Genomic DNA, 13,989 nt, shown 5'->3' on the forward strand with positions numbered 1-13,989 from the left:
TAAAAAATAATTGAAACCAAATTTTTTGTGATTAAAATTTTTTTTGAATAATACTGAAATTTTATTTTTGGATGATTCTCTAAATGTTACTTGAATGAATATGCTTTGTTAATATCACTATATATAGTGATTAAATATTAATTTTAATTCATATATAATTATAATATCAATTAAGTGGTCATCAAATTAAAATGATGAGTATAATTTATTATAGATTCAAAGTATAATTAATGATAATAACTGTAAGATGAAAAAGTTTTTAATAAAATAAAGATGATTAAAATTATTTTATATAAAATACTATTTTTATTATAATAATAATTATACGTTATTATATTTATTTGAAAAGAAGCATGTAAGTAAAAACTGCTTGCAGTGGTTTTCTTATTTTTAAGTTATCCAATAGATTAGCGGTTAATTAATATTATATTTATCTTTATCACATTATAATTATTAATGTACTAAAAAATATTATTCTAATTTTAATTTAATAATATAATCAACAATGAAGAGTATTTTTATCAATTCAAATGTTTTCTCAAACACGTGTTTTATATAATATATAGATAGATAATATAATGTTTTTTTTCCATGTAATGTAAATATTTAAAAAATTCAGGCTATTTATATTTATAAATTTCATAAAATAAAAATATATGATGATAGTACATAAAATTATTAAATATTAAATAAAAATAATATATATTTTAAACAATTAAGAAAATAATATGATGGATAAATGAGTTGGAACTAACCATTTATAAATATAGACAATCAAAGCATAATTTCAAGCTCATACTTTACACCTGACTAAATTTAAACCCTATGTATAATATTAATGTCAAACCCAATTAATTCATTACCATTTCTAATCACAGTGCTTACAAAATTTAAAAAATAAAAAATAAAAAGTTACATGTGAAAATCAATTTCAAATTTAGATAAATTATAAAAAGCAAAAGTAATGAGATATTAAGATAATTTGTTCATTTTCATAGCCTAAACTATATCCCAATGATTTAAAGAACCTTAATTTTGAAAAGTGCTTAGTAGACAATTGGTGACAACTTGTACTATAAAAACCTGTACGTAAAAACTAGATTCAACATCAGAGGTTGGTGTCCCTCAAAAACAAACATTAGTGGTTGCTGGCTAAGTTAAGAAAGATTCCAGCTGCCAAGTGATTGTCAACTTCTAAAGTAAACCATATGTACAACATAGTTAATTCAAATATATATTATATAGCCAACATGTCTTTGTAACTCACACTATAAAATCCCATAAGGAACATTGATTGAATGTAAAGGAGAAAGGGAAAAGAAATTTCTATCGCATTTAGAACATGGCATTGTTACCATCCAAATCTCTAGTGTTTACAGTCCGTAGGCAAGAAGCTGAGCTCGTCGTCCCATGTGAGCCAACTCCTCATGAGTGTAAACCACTCTCAGACGTTGATGATCAAGAGGGCCACCGATTCCATGTCCGAGGGTTCCATTTTCACCAGAGCAACCTCTCCATGAAAGGGCAGGATCCTGCTAAGGTCATTAAGGAGGCATTGGCTAAAGCTCTGGTGTTTTATTATCCATTTGCTGGTAGATTAAGGGAAGGACCTAACCGCAAGCTCATAGTTGATTGCACTGGTGAAGGTGTCTTGTTTATTGAGGCTGATGCTGATGTTTCGTTGGTGGACTTTGGTGACGAGCTTTACCCACCATTTCCTTGTGCAGAGGAGCTTCTTTACGATGTCCCTGGTTCCAACGGTTTGCTAAATTCTCCATTGTTGTTAATCCAGGTATTTGTTTTTTTTTAAACTTTATTCTTCTCTAATTTATACGAACATGTAAGAAGTAATCCACTTTACTAACATCAAACTATATTATTTTTTTACATATCATATATATTAGTTTTTTTTTACTTATGGGGTGTAGGGATTGACTATGTATATCAATTAAAATGTATTAAATATTATTTATTTTTTATAGATTTTATGAATATATGAAAAAAAATACAAATTGACTATTCAAAAAATATTGTTAAAACCAATAAGTGAAACAATAATTAAAACAGCTATAAATTCAATGCTTTTAAGAATTATAAAACATTATCTAAATACTATTTAACAAAAAATTTAATTTAATGATTATAAATTATGTTATTCTAAAACTTTTAACAGTGATTATAAATTATGAAATTTAAAATTTATATTATTTTAAAAGTAATTTAAAATGTGATTTTTCATCTATTTATAAAAATGTTGTTATAAAACTCTTTAAACTTTTTAACATTACTTATATTATAAAATATGTTGGTAAATATATTTTTAAAATTAAGTTTTAAAAATAGTAGATTTCTTAAATTTTTTCTAAAATTAATAATTTATGTATTCAATTAAATTTTAATTAATATGTTTAAAACCGGATCAAAGACCAAATTTAAGGAATGGATAAACCTATAACCGCAATCCAATGGCTGAATTAAACAAATAAAAAGAAAATATTATAAGACTGAATTGTATAAATTATATGATGGTGCTAAAGATTAAAACCTAAAGTTATGGATTAAATTGAAAAATAAAACTTTGAGGTGTTTAAGTCTCTAATTTAATTGATGCCATGAACTAATCCACACCAACTTAATTTAGAATAGACTAAAAAGTATTTTATATAAAAAATAAATATTATTAGGGTTTTTTTATCTTTTTATAATTTTTTTATAAAATTTACAAAAAAATAATTTAAACCTAAAATTAATTTGCAAATGGTAGGATTTGAACTTAAAAAATCAAGATCTCTATACCCTCAACTTTTTTGTTTCAAGCAAAACCTCCTTTATTTCTTACATATCTTTTTTTATAAATATACATTTTTATTTTTTTACCTAGGTCGTGAGTATGACATACTCTAGCTTATATATATTTGAGTAGGTAACACGGTTGAAATGTGGTGGCTTCATCTTTGCACATCGGTTTAACCACACAATGGCCGACGGAACTGGCCTCTCCCAATTCATGACTGCCATAGGAGAGATAGCACGTGGTGCACTTGTTCCCTCAACGCCACCAGTTTGGGAAAGGCATCTCTTGAGTGCTCGAGATTCACCACTCATAACATATCAGCACGAGGAATACTCTCACAATACTTCAGGTCCAGAAAACGGAACAATTATTCCGACAGACAACTTGGTTTGTTGTTCATTTTTATTTAGACAATCTCATATTTCATCACTCCGTAGATTTGTCCCCCACAACCTCCGTTGTTCAACATTTGATATCTTATCTGCATGCTTATGGCGCTGTCGTACGAAAGCTTTGAAACTCGATCCAAACGAAGATGTTCGCCTTATTTGCATCGTTAATGCTCGTTTCAAGTTCAAGCCTCCTTTGCCATTGGGATATTATGGGAATGCACTTGGCTTCCCTATGGCTTCATCAAGCGTTGGAAAGCTAACCCAAAACCCACTAGCATATGCATTAAAGCTAGTGAAACAAGCCAAGACAAAGGTAACGGAGGAGTACATGAAATCAACAATGGATTTATTGGTCACTAGAGGTCGACCAAATGTTAAATTGGTGGGATCCTACATCGTGTCGGATTTAACGCAGCAAAGTTTAAAGAGGTTGATTTTGGATGGGGTGAAGCGGTCTTTATGGGACCAGAAACTTGTTGGGAGCTAATAAGCTTTTATATACCATCCAAGAATAAGAAAGGGGAGGATGAAATCATAGTTCCAGTTTGTCTGCCAGCCTCCACTATGAAAAGTTTTGTTAAGGAGTTAGAAGACATGATGAAGGATGAACCAACAGTTCATGCTGATATATAATAACATACTCTAAACCCTTTTTTTTATTAAATTTGAATTTCTACAAATAAATGTGTAATCCTATTATGCAATGATTGGTATTTCTCAAAAGATTCAAAATATTTCATGTTACGTATGCCAAGCAGTGAATTCTGTAGAGTTGAAGATCTTTTAGCTTGGTTAATTGCATTATCAGCTTGTAAATTTTTTATCCTCTGATTGTTTCTTTGATGTGTAATATATCGATTAAAATTTACATGCAATAAAATTGTTTGCTTGTTGCCACAAATATTAGTTATTGGGTAAGGATATGGATTTTATTTTAATTGAGTAAAATTGAATATTAACTTTAATTCATATATAATTATAATATCTGTAATCACTAAATTTTGTCCATATCAAATTTTGTGTTTTCTAAAATTTTCTTCAAGCCAATTTCTGCCCCCCTCAATTATTAGGAATGTTAAACCTTTATGTGGCTAATTGTTTGAGTATGCCTTATTGAGTTAATTACCAGCGTATTCTGTCACTACACCAAAACAGGCTTTTAGCTGCGCTAAAAGCAATTGCAGCGTTTTTAGAAGTGCCGAAAAAAACACCGCTAATGAGAGCGTCGCTACCTATAGCGGCGTTTTTTGAAATAAACGCCGCTAAAGGTCATGACTTTTAGCGGTGTTTTTGGGATTGCGCCACTAAAGACCATGACCTTTAGCGGCACTTGTTCGACAAACGCCGCTAAAGACCCTGATCTTTAGCGGCGCTTTTCCTACAATCGCCGCTAAAGACCCTGACCTTTAGCGGAACTCTTTCCACAAGCGCCGCTAAAGACCTTGACCTTTAGCGGTGATTTTTTCCACAAACGCCGCTAATGACAACGACCTTTAACGGCGCTTTTTTAAAAAACGCCGCTAATTTTGGCAGATTTGTGAATTTTATTTTTTATATTTTCTGCCCTCCTGTAAAAACAAATCAGAAAAAAAATCAAATCAAAACCAACCGAAAGCAATAAATCTATATAAGATTTAAAATTAAACGAATAATATATAATAAATATCAATAAATAAAATAAAATTCGTATTATTCTTACAAAAATGATAAAAGTTAAAATGATAATTAAAAGTCAAAATGATAAAAATATTTACACGATAGTCTAAGACGGCAGCTGTAGGGTAAACATCTTCATCATATTCTGAAGCTGCTGCTGGAGGTCATCGTACTTTCTATGCTACTCTGCTTCCCTCGCTGCCGCATCTGCTTGAAACTGCAGCTGGAGGTCTTCATACTTTCGTTGAACCTCAACTGTTGTCGCTTGCATCTGAGCCATCTGATCTCTTAACTTCTGGACTTTAGCTTGAGCCTGACTCCCAGAAGGTATGTATTGTTGCGAGCTAGATCCGAAATATTGGGATGGGTTAACAAAAGATACTTGAAACCGAACCCGGCCATACCTTTCAAGACCCAAAACTTCAATGATAATCCGGTTATCAATGTCGTCAATATTAACAGAACTATCACTGGAAGGCATCACATCGTACTCCGCCTTTTTATCTTTTAATTTTTCCTAATAAATAAATCACATAGTTAGGAACGCAATCTATATTAAAAAAACAAATGCAACATAACTTAACAATATTTTCATTACAAGAGATGAAATAAACCAATAGAAAATAAACACAAAAAATAATTAAAACAAGTCAAATTGTATTAAGCAAACGTACCATAATTTCTGCAGCTTCAGGAGTCATAGGGTTTCCATCTTTCTTCCTATGTGTCATGTCAAAAAGTTAAAGACGTCCAAATTTTTGACCGGAGGACAGTTCCTACAATACAGTAGTAAAAATTTGATAGAAAGTAATATATATCTGACAGTATTAAAAAATTCAAAATACCTCGACCTGAGCTACACAAGCAAAACTTCTCGAGCCAGCTGTGTGAGTGAATTTTTGTTTCTGCCTACTACTTTTTCCAACTTGCTCACGATCCTACGTTATGAAATTATTAATATGTTAATTAGTGAATACTATAAACCAAAATAATTACAAGATTTTTGTAGTAACACATACCTCTCCTTTCTTCGAAGTCCAAAATCTAACGACCTCTTCCCATTGGTACCTCAGCATTCCCAGTGGGACATTTTATAATCTCTCATCGAGTGTTGTTTTGGTCTTAAAGTAGTCTCTCTTTAAAGTTCTCTTATGGTCTCTCCATCTTTTTCCCAATGCCTTCTTTACATAAGCATCGGAGACCTCTAGAGCAAATCTCGCCTACAAAAAACACAAGTTAAGAAAGTAAATATAAATGAAACTTAAACCCAAGTACTATAAATGACACTAACGTTTTGTTACCTTAATCTGATCGAGAGCTTGGTTCTTGTTACTCTCGGGCATTTTATGCCATGACTCGTAGTTAATTGGCAACATATTTGCATTCCGTGCTAGAATGCCCAAGTACCCTGCTAGAAGGCAAGCTTCTGATCCAACAGGTTGATCAAAGCTATTACTGCATACTTGGACATGCTCGACTGGATCTAGCTTGTATAAATCCCTTAGTAGCGTACGTCCTTGAACTCTCCGCGTCCCACCAATTTCAACTGAAAATTGTTATATTGTAATATAAGAATTTTAAAAATAAATAAACAAAAAGTCAACACGCATGTAAATTAAATGTTAATTTACTTTGAACTTCTATTGGTTCTTCAGGTGTAGTCGGGACATTCGAAGATCCAACAGCAGTCTGTTGTTCAGTACTGTTTGTACCCGCCGAGTTTGGAGTACCTTGAACAATGCTTAGCTCTCGCACTTTCCTTCTAGGCATTTATCTGCAATACAAATAAAATAGTTGAAAACTTAGTATACAATTACAACAATAATAGCACATATAAAATAGTCAAAATATATAATAAGACCAATATTTATATTATGATATTACATATAATTAAATAATCGTAAAAGCTTACTACATTATAATTCGTAAACATCTTCATCTGTATCCTGGTGGACCCATTGAAATTGTGTACTAGTACTAGGGATGTTTTCATTTAAGTTTTGTTCTGGAAAGGGAAAAGTTTGTGTTCTGTCGTCAATGCCATCTCTACTTCCACTGCCCATGTCAAACAAGTCTCTAGGGATGTTACAGAGTACAACATACCAACCCTCATCAGTTGGATCTTTTGAGTAAAAAACTTGTTTGACTTGAGAAGAAAATACATACAGCTCATCAATCAATTATTGTCCTGTGTGAATCAATCGATCGAAGTTCACCATTGTGAAACCCAATTGATCTTGCTTAATTCCACGAGCAGTATTAACATCGGCCTAATCACCTCAAAATAAGACAACTTTCCATTTGCCGTAGTAATCCAACTTAATTATGTTAGAAAGAAGTCCGAAATATTCCACATTTCCCTCGACAGGATTATTGTCCCTAGCACTAGCATAACTTGTAATGGAGGAATTAACAACTATTCCACAATTTTGCGTTCTCCTCAATCTCTTACGATATTTTGTATGAAATCTGAATCCGTTGATGAGGAACGCATTATATCTTTTAACCACCTGATTTGGACCTCGGGAAAGCCATTTCACTTCGTCGGTGATGTTCTTCCCACTCCAAACCTATTGAATGGAAAGTGAACTGAGTAATTAAAAATGTTATGAGAGAACATTATTATTTGTCAATGAAAGCTCTAATTGCATACTGTTTGACTTAACCATTCAGGAAAAGATTCTGTGAACAACTTATTGATATCCCGATGTTGTGTTCTTCGGGAGCGCGAACGAGATCTCAATATTTGTCAATTTTGTAGAACTTACCTGCGTAAAGGTTCCATTGATTCGTGGTGAAACAGAACATATCGATGTACTTGTACCCATGATAAATCATCTAATTCTGCAATTTCAACTTTGCCAATTGGTTCTCCAAAACTTTGGAACAAATAAGTATCGGCGAAGTTATGGTCCGTAAGTCCAGCATTCCTATTTGGTTTGTTCAACCTTGTTTCAACATCTTCCAAATATCTTGAGCAGAAGGTCATACATTCCTCTGCCAAGTAGCCTTCAGCAATCGATCCTTCTGGATAACGCTTGTTGCGGCCGTAAGACTTTAATTTGGATAGGAACCTAAAACACGATATGCAACATTATGAAAAGTTGTAACTTATGTACTATAGGTGAATGAAAGAAAATTTTAAAAATTGTAATTAACACCTTTCTATGGGATACATCCATCGATAGAAAATGGGTCCACCAAGAATTGCTTCATTCGGGAGATGGATTATCAAGTGAACCATAATTGTGAAGAAGGAAGGTGGGAAGATTTTCTCCATGTTGCATAAAGTCAAAGCGACCTGTACCTCCTAAAGTTCTTGAACATTCAAAACTTTTCCACAAATAGCTTTCATTATATTGGATAGTTCAATTATACAAGACGTCACCTTCTTCGAAATACAACATTGTAGAGCAACTGGCAGTAAATCTTGCATCAAGATGTGATAGTTATGTGATTTTAGCGAATATAGTCCTCGATCTTTAACACTAACACATCGAGATATATTTGATGCATATGCATTTGGAACCTTTATATCCTTCAACACCATGCAAAACATTTCTTTCTCCTTCTTGGACATTGAGAAAATAGAAGGCGGCAACCAATATTTCCCATTTGGAAGTGGATTCGGATGAAGATCAGGTCGAATTCCCATCTGAACTAAATCAAGTCAACTTTGAAGATTGTCTTTTGATTTTCCATCTACATTCAAAATTGTACCGACAATGTTCTCGCAGACATTTTTCTCAATATGCATAACATCGAGATTGTGTCATAAAAGGTGGTGCTCCCAATAAAGCAACTAAAAAAAATACTTCTTTTTTTCCACAAGTCTGCCTCATTAGGATCATCCTCTTCATCGGAGTCATCATCAGCTTCATCATTTGATCTTCTATTTCTTTGCGTGTTTGCCGGTTGGTTCATCTTCCCATAACTGAAATTCATATATTCCAACATTAACAAGATTTTAGATCCACTTGTCTACGAAGGAGCTTCTCTGAACTCTTCAGTACCGTCAAATGTTGAACTCTGAAATCTAAATCTATGATTTTTCGGTAACCACCGACGGTGCCCCATGTAAGAGAACTTCTTCCCATTGTAGAACCATTACGAACATGTTTGTGCAGCACAACAAGGACACGCATAACGACCCTTGGTACTCTAACCAGATAAATTAACATAAGCGGGGAAGTCATTAATGGTCCACATCAAAGCTGCACGTATATTAAAGTTCTCCTTTCTCAGCACATCATATGTCTCGACACCAGCCCATAATTGTTTTAACTCTTCAATAAGTGGCTGCAAATAGATGTCGATACCATTCCCGGGCCCTTTCTCTCCGGGGATAATCATAGATAAGATAAGGGAAGATTGCTTCATGCAAATCCACGGAGGCAGATTATAAGGAACAAGCACTACTGGCCAAGTACTGTATGCAGTACTCATGATCTTGTAAGGATTAAATCCATCAGATGCTAGGCCAAGCCTCACACTCCTAGGATTGCTTGCAAAGCTTGGAAATTTATTGTCAAATGATTTCCAAGCTAAAGAATCTGCCGGATGCCTTAATAATCCATCATCGGTTCGTCCATCATGGTGCCACATCATTGACTCCGCTATCTTCGACGACATGAAGAGCCTTTGAAGCCTTAGTATCAGTGAAAAATATTTCAAAATCTTGACCGGCTTCTTTCTTGTCTGTGCATCATTTTCATCGTCGTTCCCATCTTCTATGTTTCTATTTATCCAACGTGATTGGCCGCATACATGACAGCACTGTTGGTTTCTCTGATCGCCCCAATACAACATGCAGTCATTCGGGCAACTATGGATTTTGGTGTACCCAAGACCTAAATATTTTATCATTTTCTCCATATCTTTGCATGATTGAGGGATTTTTGCAAATGGAAACATCTCTCTCAAAAACTCTAACAACATTGTCAAAGAGTTCCCGGTCCACCCTCCCAAACATTTTAACTGAAAAAGACGAATACAGAAAGACAATTTTGATAATTTTGATCCCTCATACAGTTCTTTGTTCATGTCATTAATTAGCGCGTAGAACTTCGCCGCTTCTCCATTCGGCTCTTCATGATGTACACTTCTCACGGGTTCGGTAAAAACATTTCCACCGAGATTACAATCATCAGATGCCACAAAGTCAGCTGGGAACGACTGTAAACCATGATTGTGAATATTAAATGCATCCCGCAACATCCCTTCCATGTCATCCCCTCTAACAGACTGATGGTAAGCAGTACTATCATAAGATACATCCATCCTTGAAGAGGAAGTACTAGGCGGGCATTCTCCATGAAAAAGCCATTGTTTATAACCCCGAACAAACCCATCAACAATTAGATACTCGTATACAACTTCACGATAATGCCAGTTTATGTTGACACACTTCTTACAAGGGCAAAGAATCATGTTCTCTTGGCTTGCATATTGAATTGAAAAATTTAGAAAAGTCTGTACTCCATTTCGATAACCGTCGCTTACCCTTGACAAATTCATCCAAGACCGGTCCATTTCTTATTTCTTGAAGTCTGATCTTGACAATAAATTGCATGGGTTTAGGATTTAGGAATAAGTATAATTAAGCTATGTAAGTTATGTAAGTTATGTATTATGTAAGTTATTTATTATGAATATTATGTAAGTTATGTATTATGAAAATTATGTAAGTTGTGTATTATGTAAGTTATGTAAGTTATGTATTATGTAAGTTATGTAAGTTATTTATTATGAAAATTAAGTAAGTTATGTATTATATTAAAAATATAAATTAAATTTCAAAAAAATATATTAAATTAAATTTTCAAAAATGGGATTTCAAAATATTAATTGGAAAAGGGAATTTTTGAAATCTACTTTTTATATAAAATTATTCTTTAATTATTTAATCAAAAATCACTTCTAATATATGTGATTGTGGTTTTAACTAAAATAATTTGAATAACAAATTCATATAAATATTTTTTTATTTTCAGTCATTTTAAAAATATTCAAATTGATCCCTTTAAAAAATTTAAAAATCAAGATATTTATAATATTAATTAATTAAGTTATGTAAGTTATGTATAATATTAATGTAAGTTATGTATTATATAATAACAGCGTCGCTAACTTTGTTTGCTTTTAAACTAATCTTCCACTGGATTAGGGGTGGAAAGGTATATGTCTTACTCATTTGACAACAAAAGAAACAGTACTTTCTGCAGTATATGTTTGCTGACTTTGTTTGCAGAGAAAAGATAAAAGTAAATCTAATATAAAAGCATAAAAACCCTGGATTCTAAAGTTGCATGCTTTTCTTTTTTTATTTCTACAAGTTTACCATTAAGGTCTTTTCATCATTTTCAAACTTATTTATCTTCAAACATATTTCTACATGATTAACTGACGCTGATACATTACAACAGAAGAATGAAAATTTACCTTCCATGCCAAAGAATAGACGACTTATGCAGCGAAAGAGGCAGCAAGCTAGCGGGAAGAAATTGACCTTCCACACCAAAGAATAGAGTTCTCCTTCCAACCCAGCAAGCTAAGCACAATAACACAAACAGGAATTATGAACAGTTACACATGGCAGTAAACTACAAATAGGATATAAACAAATAAGATGTTTCATTAATGAAATGCACTGGATTAAGCATTTCTATATTATTTGACTGCTTATGACCAATGAATTTTGTCATCTAACTATATATTCAACGTTGTTTTAGTGAGGGAGAGCTGAAGTAGGAGCAGGACCATATTTATTTATTTATTTCAATTTTGTATCTATTTTATTAGTACCATATGATGGTTTCATATTAAATTTTTATTTCATGGTATCCAGCTCAAGAAAAGCTTATATTAAACGCAAATTTAAGGTGTATATAATGCTCAAATTCTTCACTAATAGTGCCATCAAAGGATAATGACAAAACAACTATGCATAAAAACGCAGTTGAATTAATCCAGTACTACAAGCCTGCAAATCCTGTAATACAAACAGTTTCAAACTTATGAACAAAATTATTAACAAAATTATGAGCAAACAGTATTACAAGCCTGCAAATTCATTTTCTATAATACAATAGGATAGTCAAAATTATGAACAGTTTCAAACTTTTTTTTAAATACAAATAGGAAATAAACAAATAATGAACTAAATCATGCAACGGGTATAGATAAAACTCTAGAACAAATTCCCAATTTTTTCTGTCCCAAACACGAAACTGAAAATTGTCTAAACCCATCAACAATTTGCGCATTCAGTTATCAAGGAAGGTGTAAAACAATGTATGTGAGGTTGTAAGCCAGACGGAACCAGGTGCAAAACTCTTTCAGTGCAGGAGAGAAAGAGGAAAACCTTATCTTTTGTTGTACCTTAGCGACGGTAGAGGACTGCGGCAGTACAGGACTGTGACGGTCGACGGTTGACGAGCGACAACAGAAGGGTCAACAAGCAATATAGCAGAGATGGTTGGGGCGCAGCAGCCTAGGTTCAAGAATTGGGGGAAAATTCGAGGGGAATTTGGGGAGAATTTGGGGGGAATTTCGGCTAAGTGTTGGGAGTAATGGGATGAAAGACACAATTAAAAACGACAGCGTCTTACATGAACTATTGGCGTTTTAACATAGCGCCACTAGCTTTAAGTGGCATATAAACGACACCGTTTTCTTAAAATGGAAAGAAATTTGCGGTGTTTTCGACATAGCGCCGCTAATCCTATTTAGTGGCGTTTCTACACTTGAACCGCAAACCATCATTCCAAACAAAAGTACACCGTTTTCTCTGAATATTTAATAACTTTTTTGCGGCGTTTTTGCTGAAACGCCGCTAAATCTCACATCTTTTATTTATTTATTTATTTCTTAATAGTATCTTTTATTAATTGTATCTTTTAATTACTAAGTATAATTAAAGTTTATCAATTCTTTTGACAATTTCAATACAATAATAATAAAAATTTATTAATTATTAAAACATTTGTACACTACTAAAAGTTTACTTATATATACTTATTTAAAATTTAATATTTTAGACTAAATTGTTATAATTTTTTCTTTTGCTTTCTAGTTCTTATTTATTATTATACAAATACATAACGAATCAAGTATTATATTTCATTACCAAGGAATATATCAATGAATTCAAATTCTTACATTTTTCCTAGATAATACATTTAAATAATATTATAATTAAAGTATTAATAATTGTATCATTTAACAGTTCAATTAATTAACCTATTTAACATTCATATACATGCATATATAAAGTTATATATATATTAATTAAATAATATAAACTATACATCCAAATCCCGTCGTTCATCAATAAATATTTTTAGAACGATCCTTTCTACTATAAAGAAGGCTGAATCAAATTTTGTAGAGTACGACAAAAAATGGAGAAAAATAAACCGCTGGGGGCGATAAGACGTAATATATACTCATAATTTAAATATAAATTAATTCATTGTTATAAATTAATAAAATAATTAATCTAAGCAACCATCCTATGAGTACCTGACACCAAAACATAAATCCTAACTCCTAACCCTTAAATCCCAACCCCTAACCCTACCCTAACCAATAAACCTTAAACTCCTAATCTACCTCTAACCCTACCCCTACCAATAAACCTAAATCACAACCTAAATCAGAACCTAATCATAATCCCTAATCCATAATCTAAACTAATGTAACTCCTAAATCTAAACCATATATATACCCTAAATTAACTATAATGATAATTAAATTAAATATTTTAAAATTAATACTACCGTATCTTTTACAATTATATATGAAATTATTTAATATATAAATTAAAAATCAATCAATTATGTACCCCAAAAAATTTTAAAATTATTATAAATAATAGTATTTTAATTTCTCCATTTTTAACAAATATTTTTCTATTGTTTTTTTATTTCAAATTATTTCTACATGTCATATTTCAAATTTATCCATTTTAACAAATATTCAATTAAAAATAAATTGGATTTTAATTAATATAAATAAACAAATTACATAGCAAATAAATAGATAAAATGTTTTTGCGGCGCTTCTACAAAACTCGCTAAAGCCAGCATTAGCGGCGCTTCTCAAAAACCTAAAGGCCCGAGCATTAGCGCGCTTCTTAAAACCGAA

At 32.0% G+C, this 13,989-nt stretch overlaps 1 pseudogene across 1 annotated transcript; it reads left to right on the forward strand.

The window, feature by feature from the left end:
* Positions 1–1,302: 1,302 nt before the first annotated feature.
* Positions 1,303–4,087, forward strand: LOC121225424 (benzyl alcohol O-benzoyltransferase-like; annotated as a pseudogene). Its single transcript, XR_005923306.1, has 2 exons — positions 1,303–1,792; positions 2,924–4,087. The product of XR_005923306.1 is annotated as a benzyl alcohol O-benzoyltransferase-like (transcript).
* The last annotated feature ends 9,902 nt before the right edge of the window (positions 4,088–13,989 follow it).

The sequence above is a fragment of the Gossypium hirsutum genome, chromosome D13 (genome assembly GCF_007990345.1).
Source record: "Gossypium hirsutum isolate 1008001.06 chromosome D13, Gossypium_hirsutum_v2.1, whole genome shotgun sequence".
Lineage (NCBI taxonomy): Eukaryota > Viridiplantae > Streptophyta > Magnoliopsida > Malvales > Malvaceae > Gossypium > Gossypium hirsutum.